We start from the raw sequence: 21,577 nt of genomic DNA, 5'->3' as shown, positions 1-21,577 counted from the left end.
GCATAGTTTCCTTTAAAGGAATTTTCAATGAGTCATAGAATCATAGAATAGTTACAGCACTGAAGGAGGCCATTCAGCCCACTGTGTCTGTGCCAGCTCTCTGCAAGAGCAACTCAGCTAATCCCATTCCCCAGCCCTTTCCCATAGCTCTGCAAAGTAGAATCACAGAATATTAAATCAGGTTAATCAAATGTTTATTTTTGGGGATAACCCCACTTTCAATGGTCTTACTAAAGCTGCATCAGGTTAGCACTCTTAGATATATTAAGGAATACATTTTAATGGAAAGAAAGAAACAATTAACTTGCCTGATAGCACTGGTTCATGGAAGATTTATCATTTGTGATTATGCAAATGAATGTTAGCAGAAACTTGAACTGTAACCTAACAATTTCTACTGCATTTTGCACAAAATGGGTGGAATTCTATGCTCTCCCCCTTGGCGGGTTTGGAGGCAGGGAGAGCATATAATTGGGTGGGATGGTGGCGGGGCGTCAAATTAAGGACCTCATCCCGCCATCACCACAATTAGCCAAGCGGTGGGTGGCCCTGACACCAGACGGGGAGCATGGCATGAAAAACCGTGCAGGCTGCTTCCTGGCTCCGGGGCTGAGGTGGGGGGGGGGGGGGGTGCGGTCCCTCATTAAAAGGCACTTAGTGCCTGAAAGAGGGACTTAGCATCAGGAAAGAGAGGAGGCTCACTGAGAGCCACTCCACTGCCCTTGCTACCAACACCCACCATGCCCCCTACCCTGCAAGACCCCTCCCGCCCTGAGCTACCTGTGATCTGGGTCCAGTGCTGCTCCTGTGCTTCAGGTGGGTGTTTCACCAGCAGCAGGTAACGCCTCCCCGGTGGCGCTGCTCAGTTCGAGAACAGCTGGCCTCTGATTGGCCGGCAGCTCTCAGAGGGCAGGACCTCTGTTGCCAGAGTCCTTGATCCTGTGAAAGGCCCGCTGCTGTCCAGTTAAGTGCCTGATTGGCACTTGATTCGGCGGGCCTCCCACAGAAGAGGCGACGTGGGGTTCTCAACAACGCTTTTGCTGGACGTCAAGACCCCCGTCGCCCGGATAAAATCCCAGCTAATTTCCTGATTGCACCCAAAATGGAAACTCTACCCCAATCTGTTTAGGTCTATTGTGTAAGTCTTGTACCCATAACCTTCTAAGTCAGAGGCAAGATTGTTACCGGTGAGACAAGGTTGACACCTTAGGGGTGAAACTATTCTACAGCAGCAGCGCAAAATAAGCTTGTAGCGAATTGGCTGCCAGTTTTTTACCATGCCAGTTCTTATTTTCCATTTACTTAAAAAATATTGCCAAGATTTTTCATTTCGAACCAAGTAAAAGTGACAGTGAGACTAGGAAACGTGTCTCCAAAAAGAGTTTGAACGATTGCTCTGAGATCTTCAGTGGAAAGAAAATCGGATGTGGTGAAAAATCAGCAGCCAATTTGCTACGAGCTTGTTTTGTGCTGCTGGTGTCAACCAATTTCATTCCCCCTTTGTCTTTTAAACAAATGACAGGCTATAGTCCAAGGAGAGTCCAAGAAAGTTGCATTTTTGCAACTGGGAAATGGAGCACAATCCTGTTTTGGGTACATGGTATCTGATGTGGTACAGCTGGCCAGCCAGAGCAGTGTCCTTTAAGGTGCCTTAACATCCCTAAGGCACCAATGAGCCATCTTCCATTTCTCACAACAGTCACCTTGTGACCTCTCTGGGTGAAATTATTAATCCAGCAGCAAATTAGGAACGTTATTACAACGTGATCCTTAAAAGTTTCTACCTAAAACATCTACCTGTCTTTACTCTGTCAGACACTGATGGATCTGCTGTGTATTTTGTGCATTTTCTATTTTTAGTCCATCTAGGAACTTTATTGTGAGCAAATAGGAAGCTTTCGTATCATCAATCTGCACCGGATTCAAAACCAAATGGGAGTGATGATAGAGTTTTAACCTGTGCACGACCCAGTCCCAAATAGGAACTCTGTTGCGTTGTGGTAAGAATGAGACTTAAAGTCTCTTTCTAGAGTTGGATGTGGACAAAGCAAGACCATTGTGGCGAATGTTTTACAGGTCACCTTGAATACCAGAGAACACAAGATGTATCTCTCAAGCACAGCACCCGCTCACCTCAGCACTGTAGAGAACTAAGTTCAGAATTCTTCCTGCCCAGTCAGCCCTGCAGAGAATATAGGTGTGTGTTATTTGAGTAGCAGTGAGGGAAAGACTCACTCTGCACTCCCCCCTCTATGTCACATATACACACACACAGTTCGCTATCTATCTACCTATATATATATATGTACAAACTAGGATTACTGGGGGAAATGAAGCATACTATTTGTTTATGACACAGGGATGTAAGACCCCTTTCCCTCCCCCACTGAATAGGCATGAATCAGCTGACCTTCCACCAATCACCACTCCCCTCATTCCCCCTTCACCTAAGGATTAGCATGTAATTGAAAACATAAAAGAAGAATAAAAGAAAACATCCAGATCCACCTTTTTGCTGCAGCTCCAACCCCAGATCTCAGCTGTTGTTTATCTCCTGTCATGTTTGCTGGACAAGTGCAATGTCCTGTGTGGGGGATGATTTCCACCTGTATGTAAAATGATTAAAATGCTTACAAAAATATTTATTTCACTACACAAAGCACAAGGAGGAAATCGCCCCTGATGTACATTGTAAAGGACCGACCCAGCCATATTGGTCAAAATTCCAATATATTTAAATATTGGAAGTCGCAGCCAAAGTTGAGTCACCTCAGCTCCTGCATTCTGTTTAACTCACACCACCTCAGTGTATTGCCCAGTTTTCTGCCACTAGAAGGAGCTCGAGTATTTCCACAGTTCATTGAACACATCTAATGGATGGCATTAGGCACTGCAATAGCAGAGCACTGAATGGTGAGTCCTGGAGCAGACAGTCATGGAGTCATTTAGGGCACAGAAGGAGGCCATTTGGTCTATCGAGTCCAAGCCGACTCTCCATGGAGCTCTTCAGTTAATCCTACCCCCACCCTCGTTTGATCCCTGTAGCCCTGCAAGTCTATTTCCTTCAAGTGCCATCCAATTTCCTTTTGAAGTCATTGATCATCTCCGCTTGCACCACCCCTGTGGGCAACGAGTTCCAGGTCATTACCATCCACTGCGTAAAAAAGTCCTTCCTCGTATTCCCCCTGCAGCTCTTGCCTAAAACCTTCAATCTGTGTCCTTTATTCCTTATACTTTTAGTTAATGGGAATAGTTTTTCCTTGTCTAACTTATCTAAGCCTGTCATAATCTTGTACATTTCTATTAAATCTCCTCTCAATCTCCTTTGTTCTAAGGAGAACAACCCTAGTCTTTCCAATCTAACCTTGTAACTAAAATCCTCCATCCCTGGAATCATTCTGGTAAATCTCCTTTGCACCCTCTCAAGGACACTTATATCCTTCCGATAGTGTGGTGACCAGACTGGACACAATACTCCAGTTGGGGCCTAACCACAGCTTTATAAAGATTCAGCATGCCTACTATAATTGTTCCTCCTCAGCTCCAAATATATCATCCTATGCACTTTTCATCCTTACTGTACATCTTCACTGTATTGAAATAATCATCTTCTCGTACATTTTGCCACATTCTTTCCCAAATTGCCCAAACCGTAGGACTCCTCAGCACCAGCTGTCCTGTAATTTACAGCTATTTACAAACCAAGCTTGGTATCATCTAACCACTATTTATTCTCTTCTATTCTGTTTAATCCTGGCCCTTGGTTTCTTAATTTAAAATAAAATTCTCATCACCACAAAACATAAAGTCTTCTGTACAGTATCATTCTGCTCCACCTTTCTACACAATTTCTTGACAGACACAATTTGTAAAATACCCACTCACAGCTCAGTGAGTATAAATCCTTTACCAATTATGTTCCCTTCAAACTATCTGACATTAACTCTTTAGATGTGTCAACCTTTCCCCCAGCTTAATGTAGGCAACACTGAAGCCATCCTCTTTGGCTCCAATCAGCTCCTATGTGACTCTGGCCTGAACAACATCAAGGTCCCAAAATGTCACCTCTGGTGGTGTAGAACTTTTTTTTATTCGTTCATAGGATGTGCATGTCGCTGGCTAGGCCAGCATTTATTGCCCATCCCTAATTGCCTTTGAGAAGGTGGTGGTGTTAGGAAGGGAGTTCCGGGATTTTGACCCAGCAACTGTGAAGGAACAGCGATATAGTTCCAAGTCATTATGGTGTGTGGCTTGGCGGGGAACTTGCAGGTGGTGGTGTTCCCGTGCATCTGCTGCCCTAGTCCTTCTAGCTGGTAGAGGTTGCAGGTTTGGAAGGTGCTATCTGAAAGGTCATGCCTCACTATCAACAGTTATGGGTTTGAGCCCCACTTCAAACAGCCTTGGCAAGCAGAAAAGAGCGTCCCAGTCTCTCAATAATGGATTGGCACCCAGTTGGATACCCACATCCAATGGGAGAGAAGTCGAGCTCCCCCCCACTCGCCTTCATCCCACCCCCGCATCGTATCTAGCCAGTCTTCCTGGGAGCGGGTTGTGAGATGGACTAAAAACTTGTTTACATAAAAAGTATCTTTGTTACAGAAAGAATCCAGAACATGATCTGCAGGATATGAAAGCAATGGAGGAAATGGTTACTTCATCTGCCACGGGGCACAGAAGAGGAAAAAGACCCACCTGAGTGTTGGTAGTACTGTCGCAATGGATTCAACTGGCCAGTGGGAGATCCAGCTGTCTGTGTGTGTCCTCTCATTTTCAAACAGTGAGGGATTCCTTGTCCCCAGTGGGACAAAGCTCATGCACTTTATTATTTGAATGCTGTGGAATTTGCAGCAAATGTTAACTCTGTTTACAAGATCCTCCTGATTCCAGATCCTCAGAGGAGTAGTGGCAATTCCATTTTCACAGCATTTCCAGCAGGAGTGGTGCTGGTACTGCGCCTGTGTGCTGTCCTCACCAAGTTATTTTTTGCAGTTCCAATCTGATACTTGTCAGATCTTTCTACTTTGCAGAATGATGTGTGAAAGGATGGAAACGTTTAATGAAACATTTACATTTAGATGTACTTTTACATTTGAGTAAGCAACGAATTAGTAAATCTGTCCTTACTCGGGTCCAATCCCAATCTATGCTAAACTAGCTGATCTCAGCTGTGATGGCAGTAGGGGAATTACAAGTGATCACAGCAGTGAGCACCCTGGGTGGGTAGGGTGAGATCAGCAGGTTGCTTCCTCCTAGAATATGCAATTGCATCAGCTGCTCAACGGCACTAGCGAGCAGCTTGAACAATTTTTACAGTCAGATCTCACTGGCATTTGTTCAGTGAGCTGATCGCACTCAACAAGCGCTGAAGGCAGCTTATCGATCGTGGGGCATAGCCAGTGATTCCTCTGTGGAGCTGAGCTAGATTTAAACCTTGGTGGTGGGGGGGTTGCAGAATTTAGAGAAGGAGGGAAGTCACTGAACAACTCACAGCAGGTGGAAATATTTCTGGGGTGCACCATGGTTTTCAGTCTGTTTTCAAAGTGATTTGCAGCGGTCTCTTTAAGGACCACTGGTTCGGCCACTGTATGCGCTATTCCAGAGTATGCCATTGATATCTAAAACTTGCGTTGGGATCCTACAACCAGCATAGGGCCCCAAGTTAACTATTGAACCTGCCAGCCTGTATAGAGCAGGAGTACTGTTTGCTCATTTCAAGGCCAACTGAAAAATCGAGTAGGGTGAGTCTTAGGCAACCAGTTGGCACTAAGGATGGTTTTTAAATTTGCGTCTGCCTACCAGCTCATTTTTCAGTGGAAATGTCATGGTAAGCAGATTAAAATTTAAAAACCATCCTTTGTGCCAACTTTAATGTACTCTTTAAGAATGTGCAGGGGTGATTTTACTGCTATGTCCAGACTGGCCAAGAGAGTGTGGGAAAATGGCGCACTGACACGGAACACAAAAGTACGAGTGTATCAGGCCTGTGTCCTCAGTACCTTGCTCTATGGCAGCGAGGCCTGGACAACGTATGTCCGCCAAGAGCGACGTCTCAATTCATTCCATCTTCGCTGCCTCCGGAGAATACTTGGCATCAGGTGGCAGGACCGTATCTCCAACACAGAAGTCCTCGAGGCAGCCAACATCCCCAGCTTATACACACTACTGAGTCAGCGGCGCTTGAGATGGCTTGGCCATGTGAGCCGCATGGAAGATGGCAGGATCCCCAAAGACACATTGTACAGCGAGCTCGCCACTGGTATCAGACCCACCGGCCGTCCATGTCTCCGCTTTAAAGACGTCTGCAAACGCGACATGAAATCCTGTAACATTGATCACAAGTCGTGGGAGTCAGTTGCCAGCGTTCGCCAGAGTTGGTGGGCAGCCATAAAGGCGGGGCTAAAGTGTGGCGAGTCGAAGAGACTTAGTAGTTGGCAGGAAAAAAGACAGAGGCGCAAGGGGAGAGCCAACTGTGTAACAACCCCGACAAACAAATTTCTCTGCAGCACCTGTGGAAGAGCCTGTCACTCTAGAATTGGCCTTTATAGCCAGTCCAGGCGCTGCTTCACAAACCACTGACCACCTCCAGGTGCTTACCCATTGTCTCTCGAGATAAAGAGACCAAAGAAGATTTTATTTATTTATTTATTCTATTAAAAAATAAATAAATAAATAAAAATCACCCCTGGACATTCTTAAAGAGTACATTAAAATAGCAATTCCACATTAAAATTAGTGAGGCTTGATAAACCTGTCTTACATTCACCTGTATGCCATTTGTTGATATAAACCATTTCTGTTACTTTAGGTTTGGTGGGGGAGCAGGCATCAATGACACATTTGGGGAGGAGATGAGAGAAAAACATGTGAATGGTCCCATGATGGTAAACGCACTATGTTGTGGCACTAAGCCATTGGCACCAGGAACATCTCTGATCTGTGCTACGTTAACCAATCTCACTCCTTGTTGGACAATTACAACTGGCCTCAGAGTTCTTAGACTAAGGAAGAGAAGTGGCCAAGAGTTTTACTACTGATTGACATTCACTATCGAACCCTCTTTCTTGTAATCCTGATTTGGGACGTGCAGCCACACAAGAGAAGATTCTTGTCCTAAACTTCTGTATTTATCGTCTTAGCATTTCTGTGCTCCATTTACTCTTCCATATTCGAGCCTTGATGAATGTGAGTGTCTTTCAGCCATGGAATTGAGTCAAACTCTATGAATGAAATGAACGGCACAGTGGCACAGTGGTTAGCACTGCAACCTCACAGCTCCAGCGACCCAGGTTCAATTCTGGGTACTGCCTGTGTGGAGTTTGCAAGTTCTCCCTGTGTCTGCATGGGTTTCCTCCAGGTGCTCTGGTTTCCTCCCATATGCCAAAGACTTGCAGGTTAATTGGCCATTATAAATTGCCCCTAGTATAGGTAGGTGGTAGGGAAATATAGGGACAGGTGGGGATGTGGTAGGGATATGGGATTAGTGTAGAATTAGTATAAGTGGGTGGTTGATGGTCGGCACAGACTCGGTGGGCCGAAGGGCCTGTTTCAGTGCTGTATCTCTAAAAAAAAACACTGTCTAACAACTGTATACCTTTAACAGTACAATTAGACTGTGTCTACCATTTTAACTATCGCACCATTCTTAGAGCTGTGTGAGTTATCACTTCTTAAATATGTAAACAGAGTTCTACTCATTGGACTCTGCCAGCCAGCAAAATTAAGATTTGAAAAAAGCTGATCGGTTTCCCCTGTTAATTTAGTGGTAACAGCCCAGCCCGATACAGAACAAAATAAAACACACCAGAAGATCCCAGATTCAATCCCGGCCTGTGCTAAATTAGTTCATCTCAGCTGGCATGCTATAGTTGGCCTCAATAATTTAAAGTAGACCGAGGAACGGATAAATCAGTCAGGGTTCTTGCTCCAGATTGCTACCCAATAATTCCTTCTGGAACGTTTACACGTCCACATCCCAGGTGGGGACAAGATCAGGCTTGGCTGTGATGGCCTCCATAGTCAAACAGCTTGCTGACCCTTATTCTGAATTCACATATGAAGAATGGCCAATTGATTGAGGTACCATAGGCCTACTGCACCCAGGCATCAGCTACCAGTTGGAGTTCACACTTTCAGAAGAGGAGAGAGATAAATAAAAAGAACAGACATTTCGGTAGCATTGGAAACGCAAAGGCTGTTCAGTGAATCACCTGGACTCCATTTAAATTTAACCTTTAAAGTTTAGAAAGTCAGCTTTGCTTTGCACCGGCTGCAGTTTCCGCAGTGGGTGAAATTTCAAAATGGTGCGAGACTGCCTCCTCCAGGTGTTTTCATGCCTGACATAAAATGGTGAACAGATGCCAGCCAGCTAAATTTATATTGCTCGTCTTGTGCTGCTGTGTGTTTAGAGGCTCAATATAATCATTCTGTTCTCTTCTATACAAGCTCTATTATCTCTGGATTATTTTTCTTGCACCCCTTCAAAAATAAGGTAAAGCTTCCTCCCCCAAATGGCTAGAGTTGTATCAAAGAACAAGAACAAAGAACAAAGAAAATTACAGCACAGGAACAGGCCCTTCGGCCCTCCAAGCCTGTGCCGATCCAGATGGGCGGCACAGTGGCGTAGTGGTTAGCACTGCAGCCTCACAGCTCCAGCGACCCGGGTTCAATTCTGGGTACTGCCTGTGTGGAGTTTGCAAGTTCTCCCTGTGTCTGCGTGGGTTTCCTCCGGGTGCTCCGGTTTCCTCCCGCATGCCAAAGACTTGCAGGTTGATAGGTTAATTGGCCATGATAAATTGCCCCTAGTATAGGTAGGTGGTAGGGAAATATAGGGACAGGTGGGGATGTGGTAGGGATATGGGATTAGTGTAGGATTAGTATAAGTGGGTGGTTGATGGTCGGCACAGACTCGGTGGGCCGAAGGGCCTGTTTCAGTGCTGTATCTCTAAACTAAACTAAACTAAACAGATCCTCTATCTAACCATGTCGCCTATTTTCTAAGGGTCTGTATCTCTTTGCTTCCTGCCCATTCATGTATCTGTCTAGATACATCTTAAAAGACGCTACCACCTCCGCTGGCAACGCGTTCCAGGCACCCACCACCCTCTGCATAAAGAACTTTCCACGCATATCCCCCCTAAACTTTTCCCCTCTCACTTTGAACTCGTGACCCCTAGTAATTGAATCCCCCACTCTGGGAAAAAGCTTCTTGCTATCCACCCTGTCTATACCTCTCATGATTTTGTACACCTCAATCAGGTCCCCCCTCAACCTCCGTCTTTCTAACGAAAATAATCCTAATCTACTCAACCTCTCTTCATAGCTAGCGCCCTCCATATCAGGCAACATCCTGGTGAACCTCCTCTGCACCCTCTCCAAAGCATCCACATCCTTTTGGTAATGTGGCGACCAGAACTGCACGCAGTATTCCAAATGTGGCCGAACCAAAGTCTTATACAACTGTAACATGACCTGCCAACCCTTGTACTCAATACTCCGTCCGATGAAGGAAAGCATGCCGTATGCCTTCTTGACCACTCTATTGACCTGCGTTGCCTCCTTCAGGGAACAATGGACCTGAACACCCAAATCTCTCTGTACATCAATTTTCCCCAGGACTTTTCCATTTACTGTATAGTTCACTCTTGAATTGGATCTTCCAAAATGCATCACCTCGCATTTGCCCTGATTGAACTCCATCTGCCATTTCTCTGCCCAACTCTCCAATCTATCTATATTCTGCTGTATTCTCTGACAGTCCCCTTCACTATCTGCTACTCCACCAATCTTAGTGTCGTCTGCAAACTTGCTAATCAGACCACCTATACTTTCCTCCAAATCATTTATGTATATCACAAACAACAGTGGTCCCAGCACGGATCCCTGTGGAACACCACTGGTCACACGTCTCCATTTTGAGAAACTCCCTTCCACTGCTACTCTCTGTCTCCTGTTGCCCAGCCAGTTCTTTATCCATCTAGCTAGTACACCCTGGACCCCATGCGACTTCACTTTCTCCATCAGCCTACCATGGGGAACCTTATCAAACGCCTTACTGAAGTCCATGTATATGACATCTACAGCCCTTCCCTCATCAATCAACTTTGTCACTTCCTCAAAGAATTCTATTAAGTTGGTAAGACATGACCTTCCCTGCACAAAACCATGTTGCCTATCACTGATAAGCCCATTTTCCTCCAAATGGGAATAGATCCTATCCCTCAGTATCTTCTCCAGCAGCTTCCCTACCACTGACGTCAGGCTCACCAGTCTATAATTACCTGGATTTTCCTTGCTACCCTTCTTAAACAAGGGGACAACATTAGCAATTCTCCAGTCCTCCAGGACCTCACCCGTGTTTAAGGATGCTGCAAAGATATCTGTTAAGGCCCCAGCTATTTCCTCTCTCGTTTCCCTCAGTAACCTGGGATAGATCCCATCCGGACCTGGGGACTTGTCCACCTTAATGCCTTTTAGAATACCCATCACTTCCTCCCTCCTTGTGCCGACTTGACCTAGAGTAATCAAACATCTGTCCCTAACCTCAACATCCGTCATGTCCCTCTCCTCGGTGAATACCGATGCAAAGTACTCGTTTAGAATCTCACCCATTTTCCCTGACTCCACGCATAACTTTCCTTCTTTGTCCTTGAGTGGGCCAATCCTTTCTCTAGTTACCCTCTTGCTCCTTATATATGAATAAAAGGCTTTGGGATTTTCCTTAACCCTGTTTGCTAAAGCTATTTCATGACCCCTTTTAGCCCTCTTAATTCCTCGTTTCAGATTGGTCCTACATTCCCGATATTCTTTCAAAGCTTCGTCTTTCTTCAGCCTTCTAGACCTTATGTATGCTTCCTTTTTCCTCTTAGCTAGTCTCACAATTTCACCTGTCATCCATGGTTCCCTAATCTTGCCATTTCTATCCCTCATTTTCACAGGAACATGTCTCTCCTGCACGCTAATCAACCTCTCTTTAAAAGCCTCCCACATATCAAATGTGGATTTACCTTCAAACAGCTGCTCCAAATCTACATTCCCCAGCTCCTGCCGAATTTTGGTATAGTTGGCCTTCCCCCAATTTAGCACTCTTCCTTTAGGACCACTCTCGTCTTTGTCCATGAGTATTCTAAAACTTACGGAATTGTGATCACTATTCCCAAAGTAGTCCCCTACTGAAACTTCAACCACCTGGCCGGGCTCATTCCCCAACACCAGGCCCAGTATGGCCCCTTCCCGAGTTGGACTATTTACATACTGCTCCAGAAAACCCTCCTGGATGCTCCTTACAAATTTTGCTCCATCTAGACCTCCAACACTAAGTGAATCCCAGTCAATGTTGGGAAAATTAAAATCTCCTATCACCACCACCCTGTTGCTCCTACATCTTTCCATAATCTGTTTACATATTTGTACCTCTATCTCACGCTCGCTGTTGGGAGGCCTGTAGTACAGCCCCAACATTGTTACCGCACCCTTCCTATTTCTGAGTTCTGCCCATATTGCCTCACTGCTCAAGTCCTCCATAGTGCCCTCCTTCAGCACAGCTGTGATATCCTCAACTGCACAGTGTGGCACTATATTTGGATAGTATTAAAATATTTTTTAAACTCTTTACCCGCCCGCTTGCCCTTTATCAGTGAGCTTGTATCCATTCTTCCTCTTCCCACTGGCAGTCATCATTAATTCAAACTCAAAACATTTGAATTCCACAAGTATGAAACTAAAATGTTTAAATTTCCTGTTACTAATGGGACCAGAGACTGAGGGAGCAGTAGACCAAGGTTACCTGGCTTCAGCTGTATAGGAAATTAGGAATTGTTAGATGATAAAGAAACAAGGGCCATCTAATTCCCCTTTCACTATCCTGGTAGTCACATGATACAATGAGAATGTAATTGTTGACTAATCATAGCAATCAATCTCAATCATTAACAGACCCAGGCATGAAGTGAGGAAAATCCCCAGTGGTGGAAAGCTTGGGGAACCACACATCCGAAGTCACCTGTTCCTCCCATGCATGTTACATTTACCACCTGTCATGGAAGTGTAGTTTTTCCCCCTCTGTTTTAAAAACTAAGGGGGGGCAGTGTACCTTTAAGACTGAGAGTTGTTCTCTCTCTGGGCACAGTGTGCCAGCAGTAAGCCTGTTTCCCAGGGAACAGCAGGAGAGAGGAGGCCACCTGCTGTATTGTATTGATTAACTCTGTAAAGATTGGCTAGAACCAGTTTAATCTGGAGACCAGCGAAGCGTGCTCACCGAAGGAAGGATCTCGCTCTTAGAAGAAAAATCTTCGTTGATGTACCGACTGTGTATTGCCTAAGGAAGGAAAAAAACCCAGAAAATAACATTTGCATTGTTGGAGGTAGTAAATTCATTTTTACTTCCAATCTCTAAGAAGTCTTTGCCTCAGGAGTGACTCTGTTGCTTGTTTGTGTTTTCTGGAATTCTCAGTAAAGTTTCTACTGATAGACTGCCAATTTAAAAATCTGAATAGACCTGTTGTTATACTCCTTGTTGAAAGAATCGTGTGACACCTGCTGCAACCAAAGTGCTTTGAAAGCCTATCCATTAAAGCCTGTTCATCGAATTCGCCTGGAGACTTTGACTGGCAGCTCACTGTTCAGCTCTGGGACACCTCACCGAACTGGGAACATACCCACAAAGATTTACAACCCAGTTATTTATTTATTCCTAAGAAACAGCTCTATTTTATTGAAGCCGGTTAACCGTTGGTTTTTGAATGTATGTATGTGTGTGTGCATGAAGGTTAGAAAAATAAGAAATTATAAAGTCTTTTAGACATAGGTTTATCTCAATAGTATTCAATATTTAGTTTATTAATAAATAGTTAATTTGTTGTTGGTTAAAAGATACCTGGTTTGGTCTATTTTATTCTGGAGGGTTAATAAAGTGTTTAATTGGCTAATTTCCAGTACGTGGGAAAACTTCACTAATATGCTATGACCTGTGGAGTAATGGGACTGAATTGACAGTGCATTACTCTTGCCTCGGTCATAACACACATCATGTCTTAAATTGCTCATATACTTTATCACAAAAGGTTACTTTCTAAAAGAAATCTATCTAATTTGCAATGAATGTATCATTATATTTTGAATTATATTTGAATTTATGTCTCCATACAGTTCAGGAAAAAAAGACACTCAATTCACTATGCCAATAGCCGCTTCTATGACTTTGCCCTGAACTTCTAACAGATAACAAAATAATTGTACTGTACTATCTCATGTTACATGTAAAACATTTCTGTTGGAAATGCAAACAATTTCTATACAGAGCTCCTGTTAAAAGAATGGCATATCAATTGCTCATTTGAAACCTCTCATTTGGGAATATTTGCTTATCAGGAATTTAAACTGAAGGAGAATTGTACCTGTTCAACAGTAAAAGTTTCTGGTCTTGTTTCAAATGGAAATACATGAGCCATAACATAAGAGAACCTTCCCAAAACCCTACCATGTAATGAATGCACTGCTGTATCACGGAAAGATACAGTATTGAAAAAAACTCGCAACATCTTTGATCACTCTTTTTCTCAATTACTCCTTTCTGCTTACCCCACAAAAGTCTAATCTTTCCTCACTGTAACTGGAGCAGAGTCTTAAACAAGTCTGAAAAGTCAACGCAAAACAAGAGACCTTTGCGCGCACCTCAGTAACTCCAACGTGAACCGTGTTTGGTTGCAAGATACACATAAACAGCATGATTTCAACTTTGTGTTTTTTAAAAAAATGCGTAGATGTGTTGCATGGTAACCATGGGCCTTACATAACAACAGAGATTTAAAGCTGGAGGTGACAAAATGAGAAATTCAGTACTTTGCCTACACAACAAACTGAACTGCTTAGGGAACTGTTTTGTAAAAACAATTAGTCTCAAAGTCATAGTCATAGAGTCATTTACAATATAGAAGGAAGCCATTCGGCCCATCGAGTCCATGGCGGTTTATATTTTATTTATCTTATCAGTTTTGCAGTTGGCGCTTTACACTCTGTTTAAAATGTATTTCCAAAATCTCTTCTTCCTCCTATCTACATCATGTTTAGTTTAATTGAAGCTGAGTACGCTCATATTACCAATGTTGGATTTTAGTTGGTTACCCACTGCTGTTCAGTTCATTGTGTCCTGGTGCCCCTTTGTAACTGCAGGTTCCATAATAATAGACAGTAAATATAACTTTCCAGACTCAACAATCAAGAAGCCAAGCCAAATTGTGTTGCGGTAAAATACTTCAATGTAGAAGTTCAGATTGTTAAATTGACAATTTCTTCAGGAATCTGGGTGGCATGGTGGGTTAAAACCTTGGCTGTTAAAGACACACTCCCTCTGGAATTCAAGGTAACAGCTGAGCCAGCTGTATATATCTACTCCAGTGACAGACCGAATTGTTCCAAATAACGTTACAGGAATGTTGGGGAGTTAGATGTGCGTCAGAGTTGTGCGGCTTGCTGACCTTGGATGGATACAACTAAAAAATGTTCCATTCTTTCCAAAATACTGCAGGCTTGCTCAAGGGTAAGGCTTCTGAAAGCACAATATAAATGTCTCTTAAGTGAAAATCATCTTAAAAGTAATTTAATTTAATGCAGGTCTTGTGCTGGCTATGGCTAAGACCCAATGGATGGCGAATGAGGGAGGGCATGAAATTATCATCATTATGGGCTGTATTTCAAAGAATAAGGAACACTGGTCAAGATTGTTTCAAGACATTGTCCAAACGGACAATATACTGAACTGTCTCATGCATTTATGTAGCACTCATGCATTACAAGATAAGTGTTTCTGTGGTAAGATTATAGGGCACTGTTTATCCCCTTTTATCAATATGGATTTAATTTAAGTTTGAATAGATTGCATTCTACATTTCTGAAGTTTGGCCTTTTATCTGTAATGCAATCCTTTCTAATAAGTGTCATACCCATGTGCTATTCCATGAGTGAAAAGCAACAAAAATGCAAATAGAACAACAATCATAAATAGGAGAAAATTGGAGATTACAATAATTTCCTGAAACTATTTCCCATCGGATTAATTCAATTTGGCCAGCTGCCAGATGGGAGACAGAAGAAGGAAAAGTTAATGAGGTCCTGTTGTTAATATTGTCAGGACCTCCATGTCCCCCGCCTTCCCAGGTCTCCCATCACCACCACGCTCCCCGCCACCCTGTAAATAGCCATTAACTTTGCTGCTCTCTTCACAAATATTGCCTGACTTGCTGTGTGTTTCCAGCATTTCCTGTTTTTAATAATCCAGCATAAGATGCATAACTCGGTTCATATCTTTTTAACAAACTGGCATGATAGTTGTGCTGGGGACTGTTTGAGATGTGAGGAGGGCAGGTGTGAGAATATATTCTGGAATGAAGTCTTTGATATTAAGAGATTGCACTTCCTAAAATCAGTCCTCTTCCCTCTCTGAGAAAAACATTTCACCTCCATGCTACCTCCATCACAGGGGAACTGTGTCATTCCATGGCATAGGGTATTTAGCTACACAGTCAGTGTCAGCTTGGCTCAGTAATTGAATTCTTGCCTCTGAACCACTGCAGGACTTGAGCATATAATCTAAACTGACGCCTTAGTTCATTACTGAGGAAGTACCGTATTGCCAGATGTGTCATCTTTTGGATGACATAATAAACCAAGGTCTGATTGTAAGAATCTTAAAAAGGGGGTCTCACTTCCCTCTAAGATCCTAACCCCGTACTGAGTATCAATCAAACGAAACAGACTTTGGATACAATTTCCAGTTTATGTGGAACACCTTTATTAACTCACCAAGCAATAGTATTTACTTACAACACCAACTGCTTAGAAGACTCACGTGCAGGAGATCGTTCCCGGGTGGTCAGGTCTGCTGAACGACTTCTCCCGCATGACTTCCTGTGACTGACCAAGTCACACTTCCCAGCTGCAGCAACAATGTTCTTGTGAGCTGTGGCTTTATACCCCTTTCTGACCCTGGTCCCTCAACATACAGAGTAATGTTTTGAATTGGGTCATCTGTTTAGGATTCAGTGCCTTATCAATCCCACCCTGGCTATGCAAGACCACCTGCATGTGGTCATATCCTGCTGTCAGCAGGGGGAGTCTTAGGTGTATACCACGCATGGATCTGATATCTGCACGTTGATAAAGCAAGAAGGAAACCTTTCACACATACTTCAAAAGGTCATTGTCTGTGAAAGTGGTTGTAGACAGTCTGCTTGATGTTTTAACAGCCCAGGCTACCACATCAGTGGCATGTCCTGACTTGTCTGTCTGTGTGTGTGTGTATGTGGGGGGGGGGGTCCTTGTTCAGTTATGCTGTCTTTTATTTTTAAAAAGTCCAATATGAACCTCTGTGATGATGTCTTCAGTCAGAATTCTCCTCCCTTCATCTCAATGTCCTTCGCCTCCACATTTTTACCACCCATTGAGCTCCACATGCTGGTCCGCACCACAACTGGTTGCATTTTATTTATGAACAGAAATGCAGGAGATATTAACAAATAGCTCACAGCATAACAAAAATACAAGAGATATCCAAATGCCTTACATTATCTACCTGATCAGATGAACGTAAAAGATCCCAGGAACAACAGGGTGTCCTAACCAACAGTTATCCTCAACAAACATCACCAAAACAGATTTAACTGGTCATTTCTCGCAGCTACTGTTTGGGGGATCTTGTCAAGTATATATTGGCTGCTGTGTTTACCGACACAAGAACAGTGACGACACCTCATAAGTAGTTCACCAGGTACAAAATGTTTCGGGGTGTCCTGAAGATATGAAAGAATCATTATAGAGTCAAGAACTATACAGCATAGAAACAGGCTCTTCGGCCCACCGTGTCCATGCCAGCCATCAAGCCTATCTATTTATTCCCCATTTTCCAGCACTTGGCCCATAGCCTTGTATGCTATGGCGTTTCAAGTGCTCATCTAAATACTTCTTAAATGTTGTGAGGGTTCCTGCCTCTACCACTTCTTCAGGCAGTGCGTTCCAGATTCCAACCACCCTCTGGGTGAAAACATTTTTCCTCAACTCCCTTCTAAACCTCCTGCCCCTTACCTTAAACCTATGCCCCCGGTTATTGACGCCTCCGCTAAGGGAAAAAGTTTCTTCCTATCTACTCTATCTATGCCCCCCATAATTTTGTATACCTCAATCAGGTCCCCCCTCAGCCTTCTCTGCTGGAAAGAAAAATAACCCACCCTATCCAATCTCTCTTCATAGCTGAAATGCTCCAGCCAAGGCAATATCCTGGTGAATCTCCTCTGCACCCTCGCCAGTGCAATCACATCCTTCCTATAGTGTGGTGCCCAGAACTGTACACAATACTCCAGCTGTGGCCTAACCAGCATTTTATACAGCTCCATCATAACCTCCCTGCTCTTATATTCTATGCCTCGGCTAATAAAGGCAAGTATCCCATATGCCTTCCTAATAACCTTATCTACCTGTGCTGCTGCCCTCAGTGATTTATGGGAACAAGTACACCAAGGTCCCTCTGACCCTCTGTACTTCCTAGGGTCCTACCATCCATTGTATATTTCCTTGCCTTGTTAGTCCTCCCAAAATGCATCACCTCACACTTCTCAGGATTAAATTGCACTTGCCACTGCTCTGCCCATCTTACCAGCCCATTTATATCTAAGGCTTTCCGCCTCACTATTTACAACACCACCAATTTTCGTGTCATCTGCGAACTTACTGATCATACCTCCTATATTCACATCTAAATCACTAATGTACACTAACACATAGCATCAGTCCCAGCACCAATCCCTGCGGTACACCACTGGTTACAGGCTTCCAATTGCAAAAACAACCCTCAACCATCACCCTCTGCCTCCTGCCACTAAGCCAATTTTGGATCCAATTTGCCAAATTGCCCTGGATCCCATGGGATCTTACCTTCTTAACCAATCTCCCATGTGAGACCTTATCAAAAGCCTTACTGAAGTCCATGTAGACTACATCAACTGCTTTACCCTTATCCACACACCTAGTCACCTCTTTGAAAAATTCAATCAAATTGGTTAGACATGATCTCCCCGTGACAAAGCCATGCTGACTATCCTTGAATAATCCGTGCCCCTCCACGTGGCGATTAATCCTGTCCCTCAGAATTTTTTCCAATTGTTTCCCTACCACTGATATTAGACTCACTGGCCTGTAATTACCTGGTTTATCCCTACTATCCTTCTTGAATTATGGTACCACATTTGCTGTCCTGCAGTCCTCTGGCACTTCTCCTGTGGCCAGAGAGGATTTGAAAATTTGTGTCAGAACCCCTGAAATCTCCTTCCTTGCTTCCCGTAACACCCTGCGATGCTTCTCATCTGGGCCTGGGGATTTATTCACTTTTAAGCCTGCTAAAACTGCTTATACCTTCTCCCTTTCAATGCTAATTTGTTCAAGTATATCACAATCCCCCTCCCTGATCTCTACACCTACATCGTCCTTCTCCCCAAGGTTTCGGGAACGTTGGATAATGAGGGATATTGTGAGCCTAATCAAAAAGAAAAAGGAAGCATTCATAAGCGCTAGAAGGTTGGGAACAGACGAAGCCCTTGTGGAAGAGAAAGGAATTAGGAAGGAACTTAAGCAAGGAGTTATGAGGGCTAAAAGGGGTCATGAAAAGTCATTGGCATACAGGATTATGGAGAATTCCAAGGCTTTTTATACATATATAAAGAGCAAGAGGGTAACCAGGGAAAGGGTTGGCCCACTCAAGGACAGAGGAGGGAATCTATGTGTGGAGCCAGAGGAAATAGGTGAGGTACTAAATGAATACTTTGCATCAGTATTCACCAAAGAGAAGGACTTGGTGGATAATGAGTCTAGGGAAGGGAGTGTAGATAGTCTGGGTCATGTTGTTATCAAAAAGGAGGAGGTGTTGGGCGTCTTGCAAAGCATTAAGATAGATAAGTCCCCTGGACCTGATGGGATCTACCCCAGAATACTGAGGGAGGCAAGGGAGGAAATTGCTGGGGCCTTGACAGAAATCTTTGTATCCTCATTGGCTACAGGTGAGGTCCCAGAGGACTGGAGAATAGCCAATGTTGTTCATTTGTTTAAGAAGGGTAGCAAGGATAATCCAGGAAATTATAGGCAGGTGAGCCTTACATCAGTGGTAGGGAAATTATTAGAGAGGATTATTCGGGGCAGGATTTACTCCCATTTGGAAACAAATGAACTTATTAGCGAGAGGCAGCATGGTTTTGTGAAGGGGAGATCGTGTCTCACTAACTTGATTGAGATTTCGAGGAACTGACGAAGATGATTGATGAAGGAAGGGCAGTGGATGTTGTCTATATGGACTTCAGTAAAGCCTTTGACAAGGTCCCTCATGGCAGACTGGTACAAACGATCACGGGATCAGAGGTGAGCTGGCAAGATGGATACAGAACTGGCTCGGTCATAGAAGACAGAGGGTAGCAGTGGAAGGGTGCTTTTCTGAATGGAGGGATGTGACTAGTGGTGTTCCGCAAGGATCAGTGCTGGGACCTTTGCTGTTTGTAGTATATATAAATGATTTGGAGGAAAATGTAGCTGGTCTGATTAGTAAGTTTGCAGACGACACAAAGGTTGGTGGAGTTGCAGATAGTGATGAGGATTGTCAGAGGATATAGATCGGTTGGAGACTTGGGCGGAGAAATGGCAGATGGAGTTTAATCCAGACAAATGTGAGGTAATGCATTTTGGAAGATCTAATACAGGTGGGAAGTATACAGTAAATGGCAGAACCCTTAGGAGTATTGACAGGCAGAGAGATCTGGGCGTACAGGTCCACAGGTCACTGAAAGTGGCAACACATGTGGGTAAGGTAGTCAAGAAGGCATACGACATGCTTGCCTTCATCGATCAGGGCATAGAGTATAAAAATTGGCAAGTCATGCTGCAGCTGTACAGAACCTTAGTGAGACCACACTTAGAATATTGCGTGCAATTCTGGTCGCCACACTACCAGAAGAACGTGGAGGCTTTGGAGAGGGTACAGAAGAGGTTTACCAGGATGTTGCCTGGTCTGGAGGGCATTAGCTATGAGGAGAGGTTGAATAAACTAGGATTGTTTTCACTGGAATGATGGAGGTGGAGGGGCGACATGATAGAGGTTTACAAAGTTATGAGTGGCATGGACAGAGTGGATAGTCAAAAGCTTTTTCCCAGGGTGGAAGAGTCAGTTACTAGGGTTTAAGGTGCGAGGGGCAAAGTTTAGAGGGGATGTGCGAGGCAAGTTCTTTACACAGAGGGTGGTGAGTGCCTGGAACTTGCTGCTCGGGGAGGTGGTGGAAGCAGGTACGATAGCGACGTTTAAGAGGCATCTTGACAAGCACATGAATAGGATGGGAATAGAGGGATACGGTCCCCGGAAGTGCAGAAGGTTTTAGTTTAGACAGGTATCAAGATCGGCGCAGGCTTGGAGGGCCGAATGGCCTGTTCTTGTGCTGTACTATTCTTTGTTCTTTGTCCTCCATTGTGAACACAGATGAAAAGTAATCATTTAAAATCTCACTTACATCCTCCAGCTCCACACACAGAGTGCCACTTTGGTCCTTAGTGGGCCCTACTCTTTCCCTGGTTATCCTCTTGCCCTTAATATACTTATAAAACACCTTGGGATTTTCCTTTATCTTCCCTGCCGGTGTTTTATCCTGTCCCCTCTTCGCTCTCCTAATTACTTTTTTAAGTAACCCCCCCCTACACTTTCTATACTCCTCTAGGGCCTGCACTGTCTTCAGTGCTCTGAATCTGCCATAAGCCTCCTTTTCTTTCCTTATCCAATCCTCTCTATCCCTTGACATCCAGGGTTCCCTGGACTTACGTTCCAACATGTTCCCTGGTACGACCCTTCACCTTTACAGAACATGTTGGCCCTGAACTCTCACGATTTCCTTTTTGAATGACTCCCACTAGTCTGATGTAGATTTTCCAACAAGTAGCTGCTCCCAGTCCCTTTGGCCAGATCCTGTTTTATCATATTGAAATCAGCCTTCCCCGAATTCAGTATCTTTACTTCCAGTCAACCTTTGTCCTTTTCCATAACTACCCTACATCTTACAGAGTTATGGTCACTATCCCCGAAATGTTCCCCACTGACACTTCTCCCACTTGTCTGGCTTTATTCCCTAAGATTAGATCCAGTACTGCCCCTTCTCTTATAGGACTTACTACATGCTGGCTCAAAAAGCTCTCCTGGATGCACTTTAAGAATTCCGTCCCCATTAAGCCTTTTGCACTAAGACTATCCCAGTTAATACTGGGGAAGTTGAAATCCCCTACTATTATTACCCTATTATTTTTACACCTTTCTGAGATTTGCCTACCTATCTGCTCCTGTATCTCTCCTTGACTGTTTGGAGTCCTGTAGTACACTCCCAGCAAAGTGATTACTTCCTTTTTGTTTTTAAGTTCTACCCATATGGCCTCATTTGAGGAACCTGCTAAGATATCATCCCTCCTTACTGCAGTAATTGACTCCTTGATCAATAGTCCAATCCCAACTCCACTTTTACACTCCCCTCTCTCATGCCTGAAGATTCTATACCCTGGAATATTGAGCTACCAG

The sequence above is a fragment of the Heterodontus francisci genome, chromosome 31 (genome assembly GCF_036365525.1).
Source record: "Heterodontus francisci isolate sHetFra1 chromosome 31, sHetFra1.hap1, whole genome shotgun sequence".
Taxonomy (NCBI): Eukaryota; Metazoa; Chordata; class Chondrichthyes; order Heterodontiformes; family Heterodontidae; genus Heterodontus; species Heterodontus francisci.
The sequence above is the reverse complement of the archived record's forward strand: the minus strand, read 5'-3'. Positions refer to the sequence as shown.